Here is a 13,112-nt window from a genome sequence, read left to right as displayed (position 1 = left end):
ACTTACTCTATTTCCTTCTTGCCAACACGGATTTGAAAAATCATAAATTCCTTGCGGTCCGTTCTAATGTCAAAACACTTAACTGACAACAGTATTTCAATAATGAATGAAAGAGTAACAAGTAACTATTGCATTGTGTATCGAGTGACAATAACTTCTTTGATGTCCAGACAAAATGAAACTTTCTTGACGGCACAGACAAGGCATGTCAAAGAAGACAATATAACGCCTTATGAAAATAGGCCATGTCGTATATCAAGAGCTTAGATGAAATTCCTAACATTCTCTGCTTCATACTTCTGAGCAGTATTGGCAACAAACAAGTACATCACACCTTCTTTGTCATTTGAAAAGAAAAGACTCCCATATACTGTACATAGTCAACACTCATTTTGTGTCAACAGCACCATGTTGTTGATAAACCTCCTCATAATTTAGAGGGAGACAGTTGGTCACCTAACAACAATGCACAAGCACGCATGACGGTTTCATCAAATTACTTCACATTATTAATATTCTACAGCAATTTATTGGAATGATTTCTTTATTTAATTTAAAAAGATATACAGCACACAAAACGTTGAAAATAACAGATTTAACATTAAAATTAGCAAGAATATTTCTTTAGTTATTGTGGTAATCGTACCTCAATTAACAAATTTTCTTGGTTTTTACTGTTAAGATGTTAAAAAAAGATACCGGTATTAATTTGAGTCATGAACGCATTGTAAATAAAGATATCGTAATTCTCCATAACTTATTTTATGCTCAATATAAAAAACTAGCACATTAATAGTAAGGTCATTGCACGTATATTATATGTAATTTTATTTTGTTATATTTACATGCTATAAAACAGGATTTACCCTAATAACATTACAGCAATTCACAAAATTTCCATAACATACACCAGTAGCTTCAGTTATGAATCCACAGCAAATAGACCATCACAAAATATTTATTCACTTCTGGGTATTAACAAATAATAATACAACCTTTGAAAATTCTTCAACAAGAATAAATTATTAGACATAATACATAAATAAACAACATAATAATAATGTATTGAGTATAAAAAATAAGTTTAATATAATCGCAATATAGTACATAATTGGCATATACAGCTTAAAGAAATAAGTACTAATATACATAGAAAATAAAACAACCTAGGGAGCAACTTATAGAGACCATTGATTTACGGATCTCATGACAACAATGGCTTTTGTAACAATCAAGCTTTCATGGGGAATGTCAATGTGGGACCCACCCAAAGATATTATGGTACAGAGAACTATTAATCATAAAATGTTAGTCAATATATTAATATCAAATGTTAGCATGTTACTTACATGTAATACTTTATAGATCATGTGCAGTGCTACCAAATTATCGATCAAATGCCCTGAGGAGTCAACAACCACTAATCCACTTGAATCTTGAATGCATTATTTAACAGTCATAGTTTGCAAAAAACTTGATAACCAATATATAATTAACTACAATTTACCCGGCTTCAAAAACAATTTTCAAAATCGAAGGCCTTCTTGGTGGAAGCATTTATGATGTAGTATGATGGAGCCCTACAATTTTGTTAAACATAAGTAGCCATACTAGGCACATGTTATTTGGTTGAGATATTCAAAACGTTAGTAACATTTTGATTGAATCTATTGTAGGTTTTTTAGTATGAATAAATATAAACATATAAATTGTGTACACCTAATTTGATCAATAGTGTCAACTTCCGTCTGTTTAGATTAATCTTCTATCTATGTATTTCGAGTACTTTAGTTGAGTTTGACTTGTACCCCGATTAAGAAAATATACACTAACAAAAACCAACTTTTGAACGTACAACGATTAAGAAGCGTCTACTTTTGGCTATTTTACTTTAATTTCTGTTTAAGATGTTTCTACTGCCACAGTGATAGTTTGCTTTTTTGTTCCGATGAAGAAATATATAACTTACGTACGACTGAAAAGTTACCAAGAGTCAGATGCGACCGATTAAATTCACTTCCACTCTAATTTATTAACGGTTCCACAGTTAAGGTTATGTCATTGCACTGACCAAGAAAATAAACACGCACGCACGCACGCACGCACGCACGCGCGCGCGCGCGCGCACACACACACACACACACACACACACACACACACACACACACACACAGGTTTTGGAATCCAACTTAACATTTAAAAGCGAGCTTTCATACCAATTTTCATCAAGATAAACAAATAAATCCTGTACCACAACTAACCAAAAAGTGAAACAACCTAAAACTGTCTTATCTAGTCAGTTTGACATCTGAGTCAACTTCTCTTCCTGAGGAAGAAGAGCACTTAGATGAGGATGGTTTGGAAACTATTCAAAATCACGGAAAAATATCAATTCCGTAACCCCCAAGATCTCTTATTTGAACACAGTAACTCTTAGACCTTCCTTGCTGTCCTCGATGAACCTGACTCTCATGGTGGAACAAAGGGGGGTAGATATTGGACAAGATAGAAATTCAGAGCCCTAGTCATTATGCACCTGAAATTCAGATCATCAAGTGCAACTTGGAGATTTAATACCTCATTCCTCAACAAACAGTGTTGTAAATCTACAATCAAGCGACATTACACTTCGCAAGGTTTTCAGGTTCTGAGGAGACTTCTAGAAAATATGTGTTGACAAAGTGTGTGACTCCTTTCTTGCAACCATATCATTCTATCTTGATTGTGCATTTCCGAACAAGAGATCCAAATGTGGTTCCTATGGTCCTTAGATGAAGATCCCTTTTGATGACATTCTAAACATTTTTTATATTCAACTACTTCTTCTCGACTCACTGTCTAAACAACTAGAATCTTCCCATCCTTTGAAAGTGTATTTTCTTAAAACCAAGAAGGGATTCAGAGGGAGAATGCACTCTGACAAGGCAAAAAAATATATGTCTTCATCAGTGGGGTTTCCAACACAAAGAGCTGTCTGGAATTAGGGATCTTATTCCAAGCATAACATTCCACCAAGAAGTTTTATCAGTACAATAACGAGCATTGTGTCTGTTAACTGTTAACGATAGCGTTTAACACTAAATTTACTTCATATGAGAAAGCAATGTTGTCTAATCTAATTGTATTATTATTAATATTCCGCATCATTATTTCACAAATTCTACCCGACGGTTAAAATCGTTCTCTCTTAGCTCATGAACTAAACGTATTTTTTTGTTTTATAACCATTGTCATGTTAAACATTACAAACTGATTGTGTATACCTAATATTTGAGAAACATCTCTTGTTTAGGCATGAGGATCTTCTACAACAGATTGTAAAACGTCAAGTGACAATCCTTCGGTTGTATCCGATTTTGGTCGTCCAGATTTGGGGCGGTCTTTAACGCTGAATCTTTAACCTGTTTCCTAGAAACGTTGCATTGTTTTTTCAACTCTTGGTTTATAATTTAGATACAGGGTTTCGATCGGGATAAGTGTTACTGAATAAATTCCCTACTTTATCATAAGATCTTACCCGGTCTCCATAGCCTCGCATCATCAGGATCATAATAAGCTCTTATTCATTTAAACACTCAATTATCAACGTCAAGTATCACAAGTACACAGAAACATCTTAACTTTGTTAATTCCAAACAGAAACCAAACGTGGTACTTGACTTCCTCAAAACCGATAAGATAAGGGAGTCCTGCGTTCAGCATAAATGTAAAGCAGGTTTTAGCTTGTAAAGAAAGTGGTTTTCAATTGAACTTACTTACCTTCTGATTGTGGATGTTCATATTTTGCTTCAATTAATTTTTAATAATTACAATAAGCTTCCATTTTGTACTGGCTTGTAATAGAAATAGAAAGCTATAGTTTCCACTGTTTTTCTTCCTTTATCAAGACCGTACAAATGTGGTGTCACTTTATGGGTGTGTACATTTAAAAATTTTGAGCCCCCCAAAATCCTATTTTGTGGAAATGGACAAAGTGATAACAGTAAATAAATTCTTTACTCCTTCACTTTCTTTCTCCTCCAAAGTTCTTTCTCTATCTTTATCCATCAAAACCTAAACAGAGTGTATCCATACTTTTAACTCACACTAATATATATATATATATATATATATATATATATATATATATATATATGCAGGTCTCTCACTGAAAAGTATACAACTACAAACTTGGAATTTGTTACACGGGTGGAATTTACTATATAACCATCGGGAATATTTTTGAAAAATTTGAAATGGCGGAGTTCTTATTTCGCCAGTGAATGACTTTCTGCTAGGTAGCAGCCGAACCTGGGTGTCACAAATATACTAGTGATTTTGTTTCTCTATCCCATGGCGATGGAAACGTGAAATTTGGCACAATTAAAGAATGTGTCTTCAAACTCACTGAAACGTTCAGAAACGTTAATGCACGCATTAATAAACACCTTTATTTGTTATTTCTACTTACTACCTATTTCAGCTTATCCCCGAATTGGTCAATACTTACTCAACTGGAGCAAGTGCGTAGTCTCCTGTGAGCCGAAGGTGTGCGTGCGTACGTGTGTGTAATATGGGATTGCTAAATAAAACTAATTATTTCTTTTTGTACGCGAAAATGTCTTACTATGAGCTCTGATCTCACTTTAATACTAATTTAATGAGAGATTTACTTCTGAAGTTTTGAATTTGAAATCATTTCATATTAAAAAAGCATAACGCGAATAAATAGTGAGATGTTTAATGCAAAAATATCTGCAGAAAGAAGTCCTTGTAAGTTCTGGTGACAAACTGTAAGCCTCTCTCTGGGAACACTTGGTGGCCTAACTAACCATGTTATCTTAACAAGGTCCACCTAAACTAACAGTGCTTGACACGTCCGAGACTTCCCGCTCCAACATCTTATCTTTCCTGCAGCCTACGATGGATGTTTCTCACTCAAAACACGAGTTTCAGACAGGTCAGTCCACACAATTATTTGTTAGATAGATTTATTTATTTTTATTACTTTACTGAACAGCACTAACATGTTTAACAATTAGAGTCATGAACGTTGCATATAGTCATTCTGGACACTCAGCGTTAAAAAAAAGACAAATCTGCACTAATTTAATTAATCTGCAATTAATTATTATTTAACTTGATTATTTAATCTGCACGTTAAAAATATCTTTTGGTTTCCAAACAAGTGTCATTAAACCTTAAGTGATATTTTGGGTTACCGTTTTAGCAGTACAATTTTTATCAAAATACGCGTACAAACATTGTGTCAGTACAGATCAAACACAGTCAGCTCAAGGATTATGTAAACGATCCTAATACAGTCGTTCCCTGAGCTGTACAAAATATTGCTATCTTTGACAACCTAACTAAGTACTAACTCTTCTCTATATTAGGAGGAAATCTTAAAAATTGTAGACTATATTCTTTAAATTCTACAAACTATAAATGACTTAGGCGGAACCGACCAACCAATGTTGGCTCAGATTTTCTCCTGTCCCCTAAATTGTATTGTTGTTCATAACAGTTTTCATGAGCAAGCACATTTGGTCAAAAAGTTGGGTGCAGAACCTATATTATACCATATCTGGAGGAGAATCATGAGGGGAGATTTTCGTCTCAGCGTAGGAGAATCCGACTCGACCGCGTTTTGCAGTGAACAAAGTGAGCACGGCGCATGTTTTACTGGGGGAAGGTAGCATAACAGACTCGAAGGCATTTCCTTAAGTAGAAATTAATAGGGGTTTTTCGGAAGAATATGCTTCAGTGTTAAAACTCGTGTCATTTCGATGTGTGTAAGAGTTTAAAGATTTTCAGTTTAATATAAGAATAATATTTTAAGGTGATTTGATTTACCACATGATAACCTTTTAAGACTTCATTTAAATGTTATATAATATAGTTTAAATTTTCTCCTGGTGTGAGGATTTTAAGAAAAATTTAGATTTGCCGAAGGATTTGGGACTTTGGTATAATATTTGATTCAGTCAAGTATGAAAGACATTGATAAAAAACTATTTTATTTTTACTACTAAAAATGTACAATTTTATTATTTACTTAACCAGACCGTATTTTATAACATTGTATTTGGCCCAGACAACAGATTTTAGGTAAGAATTTGCGAAGACAGATGAAGATACTTAACTACAGAGGTTCTTTTTATTTAAAATTAAAGAATTTCTATTTCTTACTGTAGGAATCTTCTACAGAAATAAAAAGTGGTTATATAATAATTGTTATGATTTATATACATATTTGAAGAGAATCTTTTATTAATTATCAAATAAAACCAAATTTAAAAAAAAATATAATTAAAGTTTTTTTTATTAAATAAAAACTCATTTTATTTTTTAAACAAAGGTTTACTTTCGTTTTAACTTTAGTAATAGTAGTTATTTGAGAATAAACAAGAACTTAGGTTTCAAGTGAGTGGTTGTCACATCTAAGAAATGTTCCTGCCACGGCTCACGACGCTGGGGAAGTCGTTCAAGTCTGACAGCCGAGTTCCAACTTTAACGTATAGAAAATTACAAAGTTGAGAGTTGGTTTGGCAGAGACGTCAGTGGTCTCGGATATAATGGCAGCCCTACTACCTACATTTTGCGATACTCGATACAATTAACTGTTAACAACATTATTAAAGAATACATGAACTAGCGACGTGTTTTGCTGGATGAGATCTAAAAAATCATTTACTCCACAACCACATTACTTATTGAAGAGTTTAACCAAGTTTTATTGAAGTGGTCATTCATTTACACAATTTTCTTATCATCAATATTGTCACATTTCATGCTTCACGTTTACAGATACATAATTGAATTTGCCGTATAGGCTACAGAAACTACAGGACACATTTTGAATTCTTAAATCCTTCAGCACAGTTTCACATGTTATCACTCAGTTTCCCAACTCACCACGACGCGACGTAGTGGTATAATTACAACGCCACTTTTTTGTGTTGACAGTATTTCTAAGTGATGTATCAGGTGGTCGATGCCATTAGTTCACGCCGTTTGTCTTTCTAGATAAGAGACAATTCTGCAATTATTTATCTTGACTAATCGTTTTATCTGTTGCCCTACTCAGTGGCGTATTTCACTTTCTTGGGCCCGGGCCCCTAGGCCCAAAGAAATTTACGACCCTCCACACACAAAAACTTACCCAGAGTTTCGTGAAAAATCAATCAAAATCCTGCGGAATACGTTTGTATCCAAACGGAATCTCTAACCCAAAGTAAACTAGTTGTATAAAATACTGAAGACTTCCGTGCGCTCGAAATTAATTTTTGATCTGTTGTCTAGATTAAAATAAATGTGACTATGACACAAAGTTTATTAACAGTCGTGTCATGTGTCCCGTCGAGTCTGGCGACATCATTATCATATTCGTCATGTCCTGAAAGGGTTTTCTCTCATTTGACCTTAGTCTAGATCATAGACGGCAACCTTGCTTTTTCCCAGCTCCGTGCCTTTTATCTCATAATGATCAAACCTTTCTCGATAACCTTGTACATATTATTTGAAGGATCTGTATAAACTCCAAGGTAAGTGTTGATGTTTTGCACCCTTCTCGTTGCTCCATTAAACCGTTCCAGTATATGAAACAATAACACAAGTAGTGTAACTTCCAAGTCATGTATTTCAGCGCCAGTGTGGATTTCTATCATTAAGAACATAAGAATAATTCTACAGCACAATCATTACTTAAGGTATAGCGCACAATAAAGGTTAATTGGTCACGGTGAGTAATGTCGGGCGTTGAATCAACACTTATCGTATGGTATTGCTTTCTTCACGTTGTATTTGACAAATAACTTGTCATTATTTGGTACATAGGTGTACTATATCGTATTCAGATATCAACTCAAGAATCCCCAATAAGTTGCTATTAGCTTATGATCCAAAGAACTCGTTTTCAGAGCCCCGAAAGGCCAATCCACGAGCATCAAGAAGTTTAATTATGTGAACAACTCTAGATAAAACCTTTCCCTAAATCGTCTACTTCATACATTTACACGATCTTACCAAGTAACTACATGTTTCTCATAACTAAGAATGTGTGTTAATCCTTTTTCAGAACTGTTTTCATCCTTTCAAACCTATGAGTAATTTTTTCCTATCGTTATAAAACCTAGAAAATGCATTTTCAGAAGTACGTGTATGAAAAAGCAAGCACGGGACGGAAAACGAACAACATCTCTCTTCTGTAGTTGTCCACTTCGTAAACTAGTAAATAACATAACATTGTTGGCATACCTGGTCTTATTTTGATAAATACGCTTAGATTGGAAAAATTCACAGTCAGATTTTTTTGGACAATTGTAGTAGCAGGTTTTTTAATAATATTATCCTTTTAGATCATTGGTCAAATCTCCCCAAAAAATGTGGATCCAATATATCAAAATCAGAGTTTTATCTCCTATTTCAAGTAAAAAAAAAGGAAATCGTGGAAGTATTGAGTATCCTATCTGAATTTGAAACTTCAGTCTCAGTAACACATAACTAGCTCTACTTGTAAAATAAGATTAATTACGAGTATCGGTACTTGGTTAACAGTTTCAGACTCTGCACCTTCAGATTCACAATCAGTACAGTTTTTGTAGTTGATCACTATCTCCCTTTAAGGAAGCGCGGGAAGTGAGGTCTGTATTGTTTGTCAGTCATCCCCCACAGGTAGCAGACGGACTCGTCATTCCGAAAACTTACAAAGCACGAGTCTTGTAATTTACTGTACGTTAGCTGTTATCGTTAAAATATCAAACAAATTAAAACAAAAATGAACTATGTTACATTGTTCGATTACAAGTATACTTTTAGTTTACCGCAAGTTAAAATATACCTTACATATGAGTTTCAATGGAAGGGGTACAACCCCAAAACCCCATTCCCCTTGAATACGCCTATGCATACGTGTGGTGTAACCCTGAATTTAGACGCTGATTATCAACCTTGTTTAGGAAAACCAGGATCAACACCCAGCATATAGACCACTCATTACATTGCATGCTCACGTGGGTTTGTTACAATTTAAACTAAAGATTCGTCAAATTAAATTAATAATTAAAAAACTACGAAAAAGATTGTATAACTTACACACTATTTTGTTTCACTCGTGACATCACCAATTTTTCTTTACCTGAAACACATACATATAAATATTAAATATATACTATATATAAACATATTTTATTGACATTCATTTTTCACGATACAAGGTTTGCGAATTTAACATGACGTTAGGATGTTTGTCATCGTTAAGGAAATCATAATGGAATAACACGACTGATATTGTTTTACGTTTTACTCAACCAACACACATTTCCATACACGCTGCTTATTATAAATAGTATGTCCAGTGGCAGCATAACTACCTGTGGAATAGCTTAGCAATGACATCGCTAACAAAGAGTACGAAACTAACATAGTATACTAGACTGATACTGCCTGTCAAATCAGACATTGTTTTGAATTCTACCCGCTCTTAAATGCGGTAATCATAATGGTCCAAGCTTAAGGGCACGCTGTCTGAAGTTCAAAGGGACAGCATTCATTGTGCTCGGCTAGGCCTATAGTAGGCTCCTCTCTTCCATTCAAGCCACAATCACGCAATGATGATCAAAAACTTTGTTCTCAACAGAACTCTCCCCTAAACAAACAAACATCAAAAGAAGTCGAGCAAGCTTCAATGCCTCACTGAATTCCTCCTTCATATTTCATTACGCCCTTCAAACCGTATCATATGGAACATACATTATCAACTTTCAGTGTAAAATATCACTGACAATTCCACTGAAAGTGACTGATATGAATGCTTTAGAATAAAATACGATTAGTTTTTTTCAAACTAACTGCATATAACTAGAAACTGAAAACAGGTTAATTTATGTATTGTTGAAACAAAAAGGGTACTATGAAGAAGATTGAAAATAATTAATATAATTCCTAATCCATTGAAACAAAAACACTAAAAAATTCAATCTTTTACATACTTTAAAAATTGTCTAACTGAGAACTTAACTATGAACTAAACTGCTTCTACTCAAAAACGCAACTTGTGATAAAACATAGCAAGCTTACTAAAATAATTCCAATGGAATAAACTATTGGGGTTTTTACAAGAGAAGCCATCCTGAAAGAAATTGAGTACTGAGGAACCTCCTAAGTGTATGTAATGAAGCCACCAGACAGAAACTAAGTAAATGGATCAGTAAATAGCAACTGTGACGCTGTGCCGTTGTACCATGGCACAACAGGTTGCAGACATCATCTGAACTTCTTGACTTACATTGTAACTTAAAAAACATCTGAATACTGAGGAACCACCTAAGTGTATGTAATGAAGCCACCAAGACAGAAACTAAGTAAATGGATCAGTAAGCAACTGTGACGCTGTGCTGTTGTACCATGACACAACAGGTTGCAGACATCATCTGAACTTCTTGACTTACATTGTAACTTAAAAACATCTGAAACATCTGAGTACTGAGGAACCACCTAAGTGTATGTAATGAAGCCACCAGACAGAAACTAAGTAAATGGATCAGTAAATAGCAACTGTGACGCTGTGCCGTTGTACCATGGCACAACAGGTTGCAGACATCATCTGAACTTCTTGACTTACATTGTAACTTAAAAACATCTGAAACATCTGAGTACTGAGGAACCACCTAAGTGTATGTAATGAAGCCACCAGACAGAAACTAAGTAAATGGATCAGTAAGCAACTGTGACGCTGTGCTGTTGTACCATGACACAACAGGTTGGAGACATCATCTGAACTTCTTGACTTACATTGTAACTTAAAAACATCTGAGTACTAAGGAACCACCTAAGTATATGTAGTGAAGCCACCAAGACAGAAACTAATACAGGGTGCTCCTTAAATGTTAACATAAAAAAATCAAAACTGCCGCCATTTTAAAACAGATTGAGATAAGTGAAAACCGTTTCGCCAATGCGTTCCTTTTAAGAAGACCTTTAAAATTATGTTTGTTTTGCCCTATGCTTACATTTAAAAACAAACGAACATTCAACTTTTAATTTTGGAACACTCTGTATATGTTCATTCAATATATGTCAATTGAATGAACATATTTTCAATGGACTCCCCATGGGCGTTTTATGCGGAAAACACTTTGTTTCGTATCAATACACCAAACGTTTCTCCCGCTGTACATACTGTAATCAATGTGCGCAAAGGTGGAAAAGTTTCATGTATAATCAGCTATTCAGAGTTCTCTTGGGGGAAATCAAAATACCATATGTAGTATATCTGCTCTACATTGTGCTTTGTCTAACCTATAAAACTGATTGATTCATCACAGGCATTTTGAGTTACACCCTGTGTCCATCAAAAATAAGATGCCAACATTTAATTTTATAAACTCCAAAGGTGTATTTTTATTCATGTTTTGGCGATGGTAACCAAAGGAAATGTATTTATTTATATTGCAGGATTGTTTTGAGTTCACATTTAAGACTATTCAGTTTTAGTATTTGTTTTCTCACGCTTGAGTAACTATTAACAATATCAATATTTCATGTGCAAAAATAAAGAAATACAAACATAATACAAAGTATTCTGAAGAAATAAGTTAATTATTTGGGAAAAGAAAAGAAAACGAACCAATGAGAAGTAAATGAAGGTGACCCGAATGTGTGAAGGCGGGGAGGATGTTCATCAATCTGAATGACAGCTTTGTGCCAGCTCTGGATTACACTCAAAGGACAGCCCTTTTTTGTCACACCATTTCATTTTTCACTCAGAAATACAATGTCCCACCTTCTGTTCCGTCCAGACCCTTTCAGTTGAATTCAAGGCACAGAAACATTTTTTTATTATTGAGACCTCGTTTTAGAGGGTCAGAGGAATTGTAGATAAAGTACTGGAGAAATATTAAATACAGCTTTTTAATATTTCTATTGATGGATTGTGGAATTTACATAACCTATACCTTAAAATTATTACTAATGAGGTTTTACACAAACATAATAAATTTAATTCCCCCGCTCATCCCGCTAATAATAAACACATGTTTGGATCATTTTATAAGGAACTTCTGATTCTCTTGGTTTCCTATTGTTGAGAAATTTCTTTGTTTGGAACCAATGCCAAGAGTTTTATATCAACAAATATATTTTTGCTCATGAATTTCTAGTATTAAAAATCCACTTAGTGTAGTATGCATTTTATTTGGTATGGCGAATCTTTTGATCCCTATCTTGAATCTGGAGGGACGAGAACCCTAGATACGAGTATATAAATATATGTAGACGTTACGCGCTTTGAAAGTTCCTAAAAAAACATTGAAATTTACCTGAAAAATGCCAACTTGCAATTCGTGTTGAAAGACATCTGAGGTTTTGAGCCCTGCAATATTTTTCAACAGTAAGGCTGGCAGTAGTGTCAACCTTAGTAGTGTTATTCTCGATGAACGTTTTTAAATAATTAAAAACTTCAAATGGTCTAAATTGACTATCAGAACTGCTCTGCCTAATCTTTACATTTAATTTAATGGACAGAGTATATGTATGCCAGCACAGTGGGTCATACACCTGATTATTTTTTTATACATGAAATGAGTTTTTTTTTTAATTTCATCTATATGCTTATATATTTTGATTGTCTTTTTTTTATAAAATTAACTTGTTTTGATATTTTAAAACCGAAACTCTTTTGGACAACTAAGATTTAACTATCTATGGAAAAAGCATACATTGTATACCTAAATTTGTATTTCAAAAAGCATACATTATATAGGTATCTAAATTTATATTGCAACACACACAGGATAACCCTCTCGAGGGGACCAGACATTCAGATTTGTAGGCAAGAACAATGTTTGATATACAAATGCTCGTCATAAATTAAGAAATAATTTCCTTAAACAAGTTTTATTTTCATTATTTTAAAGAGTTCAAGATTCCTTTTTTATTTATTTTCCTAAGTGGTGGAATCTTGAATAGTGATACCTGACTTTCCCCTGCCATTTTATAAATTCTCTGACATTCTATGTCTGTGACAACACTGTAAAATCAAAAAATAACATAAAATAATAAAACATAGTGCATAGTGGTTTCAAATTTAATTTAATTGTAAAAGCTTTAAAATATCGGATTTGAATAACTAT

General features: G+C 33.9%; 1 protein-coding gene and 1 long non-coding RNA gene across 3 annotated transcripts in view; both read right to left on the bottom strand.

Moving 5' to 3' along the window:
* The window catches only part of LOC124369054 (KH domain-containing, RNA-binding, signal transduction-associated protein 2-like), a 245,546-nt gene that overhangs the window by 139,219 nt on the left and 93,215 nt on the right, over window positions 1-13,112 (bottom strand). The gene's annotated exons all lie outside the window — the stretch shown is intronic.
* LOC124369068 overlaps window positions 6,352-13,112 on the bottom strand; it is a 58,461-nt gene continuing 51,700 nt past the window's right edge. The window contains exon 3 of the long non-coding RNA XR_006923036.1: window positions 6,352-9,118. This is a non-coding gene — a long non-coding RNA (uncharacterized LOC124369068). The remainder of the gene's footprint in view (window positions 9,119-13,112) is intronic.

Source organism: Homalodisca vitripennis, chromosome 1 (genome assembly GCF_021130785.1).
Source record: "Homalodisca vitripennis isolate AUS2020 chromosome 1, UT_GWSS_2.1, whole genome shotgun sequence".
NCBI classification, from domain to species: Eukaryota; Metazoa; Arthropoda; class Insecta; order Hemiptera; family Cicadellidae; genus Homalodisca; species Homalodisca vitripennis.
The sequence above is the reverse complement of the archived record's forward strand: the minus strand, read 5'-3'. Positions and strand labels throughout refer to the sequence as shown.